Raw genomic sequence first — 3500 nt, forward strand, 5'->3', positions numbered from 1 at the left:
TCTAACTAATCAGATCATGTCATGCCACCTATTTTTGTGCAGCCCCGCTAATTTATTGAAAATACGATATCTTTTAGGTCAAATAATTTGTTTTAATTTGTTCAAGTTGCGTTATATTCATATTAGTTTTGCATGCGTAGTAATAACATTATTTCTTTAATTAATGTTAATTAGTTAGGCAATCTAGTTAATCTAATTTATAGTTGTAATCTACATTTATTATAAATAATTGTTAAATTGATTAATATTGAGTCAAATATTTCAATTTAATACCTGCTTAGTTTAATTACAACATCTCTTAGATTTATTGCACCTAAAAGATATTGTTTTACCCATAGCTTCTTCGTTTTAACTCTGATTTTAGTGGTTCTCAAACCTACGATCTCGTAGCAACGTGTAAAATACTAATGTGTCTTTTGTTTCTATCTTTGTTGTCATGTTACTTTTATCTATCCCTTGCCTATCTGTATGTATTGCTACACATAGAAGCGAGGTGACGAGGAATCTTGAAGCCCAACTTTTGGGGGAAGCATCTGGACAACATGTTATCGCAAGTAAAAGACAAGTTATGTCCTTGATCACTTTATTTTCCTAATAATGTTCATGATAATCATCGTGTCATGCTTAGGTTAACTTGATGGGACCTAATAGGTTACCTAGTTTTGTTTACCCTACACCTTGCATACAAATGAATTATTGGATAGCCTTGCTATGCTCTACCTGATTTTGGGATTACTATTATATCTGAATCATGACCATGCTTTATTATTATTGTTGGCTTAATTATCGTTCATGATAAGAATATTGTGTTAATTGGAACATGGAGCGACCACCCGAGAAAACAGTGCTACCACAAGGGTGGTATGGGACGCCATTGGATAACTAATTAGGAAAGCTAGTGGACGGATACCTTACCCGAAATTGGCAAGGGTGGTATGAGTAGCTACTTGTATAGGGAGGTTCTCGGGTCGATCATGTTGAGATGGCTTTTCGGACGAGAGATTCCTATACCGACCCCTTCTCAAGAAACCATAGCGGGTTTTCTAAAGCTAGTGGAACTTTGTAAAGGCCTTGTAGTGCTACCCTGCCTCACCTCCTCGGTAGAGATGTATGGGATTCATGACCCTGTGGCAGATGGGTAATACGACTTGTGGGTAAAAATATGCAACTTCTACAGAGTGTAAAACTGATATATCAGTTGTACTCACGATCAAGAGCAGCTCAGACCCTCACTTGATTAACTTATGGGATTACACTTAATCTGTCATGCATTGCATTGTGGGATATTTCATCTATGGTCTCTTATTTAATTGAGATGATATTTACTTACACTTAGTAATTGCTAATATTTGATCAACTTATTAAAAGCAATACTCAGCCTTAACCATCTTTCTTGTTAAGCCTTACACTTCACATGTGCCCCGCCGTAAGTGAGCTCATGCATATTGTTCTCCACAACTTGCTAAACGATGAATGTATGTGAGCTCACTCTTGCTAAACTCACACCAGGCCAAGAACAGGTACCGCTGGAGGAGCATGAAGAATGTTGCGATGAGTTTTGAGAGGTCTAGGCTATCGTCTCACAGTCAACTATGGTCGCGGAGGATCGTTGTTCTCATCTGATGTATTTATTTAGCTATGTTGTACATAACTTCTATTATCTAATGAAGATGTAAGATTGATTTATGTACCATTAGTCATCATATGTGTGAGACTTTATTCTAGCACATATTTGAGACACACCTAGATTTTCGCTTAAATTCGTATGTGACACTAAGGAAGTGAAAGACTCACAAAAAAGAGCATCTTTTGCCTTGTTGATAGCCTCATGGCGGTTAATTTGATCCTGGTTTATTCAAAAAACAATCACCACATAAGTACCATCCAATCAAATCTCCCAAACTTGAGCATTGATGTCGTGAAGGTCACTACACCAAAATAGTGAACTTCCTAGAGCTTAAACCCTATGAAGTTAGCTCTAAACTCTAGGAAGTTAGCTAAACTCTCGGAAGTAAAGCCATCCCGTCGGAAGTTTGGCTCTCGGAAATTTTTGTCGGAAGTTAGCTTAACTTTCTAGAGCCCTCTAGGAAGTTAGCTAACTTCCTACAGCCAAAGGAGCCTCTCGGAAGTTAGTAGGTTCTCAGAAGTTAGTAGCTTCACGTCGTCAGCTGACTAACTTCCTATGGCTAGGGACCCAAACTTGAGCATTGATGTCGTGAACGGTACCCAAACATGACACCTAGGGACCGCGGTGAGGTGTCAGCCACCGGGGGTCGGCCTCTCGGCCCTCTTGGCCCTGTGGTCTAATCCTCATGTCTGTCCTTCATTACTAAAAGTCTATCGGCATGTCATGCCTCTACTTGATCTTTTCTATAGGCGTCGACCATGTCTATGCTGCACGCCTGCACGCCAAGACAACCAAAAAACATATTGTACAAACACTTAGGTAATGGTTAGTCTCCTGACAACCACTCATCACAACTCGACACATAAGGGCACATATATCAACCTTGTGTTTGCTATTTATTTGTCCACCATATTTTACTGTAATAAAGCATATTTTTATTCTCCCATTAGCTTAGGGAGTTTTGGCAGCATATTGCATCCATGGAATGATGCAACGCTTTTATTCCTAAGAAAGTTCCGTTCTAGCCACTGTCCCAAATGGACATGTGCAATTGAACGGTTTCTCCCTAGCCTGTGGGCAAACATATCTTAGAATAGCTAGAATTTGTTAGAGAAAAGGCATTTTAGTTTTAATTTAATCCAAAAATCATAGTGATGTATGTGACGATATATATGTGCTTATGTGTATCACTACTCACATAAGCAGTAAACAACAGTAAAATATGCACAACTACAAAGAACAGATTGTATCCTGTGGAGGGACCAATGCTCAAGGCATCAGTGGCTCCATTCACACGACACATCTCGTGTGTATGTTCGATGTAGTCGTACGTAGTTGATGCGAGAAGATGTACCCACGACGAGGAAATTGATCAGCGTTGGTCGGGCAGACGAAGCGAGTAGTCGCGAGTACGCTCCCAAAAACATGATCGTCCGCACACCCGTGCAAGTGTCGCTCTGCGGACGGCGATATCACAGGAAACGACCAGTAACGTACGACAGTAATGGACGGTCATCACTCTTGGCAAAATGTGCAACCGTTAGGAAGGAATATTTGGACCAAGATCGAATCTACCACAGCCACGGCTCAGCCCGACCGATGGCGCGCGCGTGTGGCAGTCCTTCACCCTTTTCTCAGCTTCTCAATAGATACACCAAAGATCCACCTATTTAAGTTGATTGAATTGTCCCTTAAACTTCCTGTATGGTACTAAATTACTAGTACACCGTATGTCGGCGTTTCGACCCGGGGGGTCCCTGGACCGACGAGTAAAATTGTCGCTGCGTGCCCCAGCCCAGATGGGTTCGCGCGAGACAGAACACAAGGGGGGGAAACGCGGCTCATGTTATCTTGCGCCAAGGGGGATGCGCTT

This window comes from Zea mays, chromosome 7 (assembly GCF_902167145.1).
Source record: "Zea mays cultivar B73 chromosome 7, Zm-B73-REFERENCE-NAM-5.0, whole genome shotgun sequence".
Classification (NCBI taxonomy): Eukaryota; Viridiplantae; Streptophyta; class Magnoliopsida; order Poales; family Poaceae; genus Zea; species Zea mays.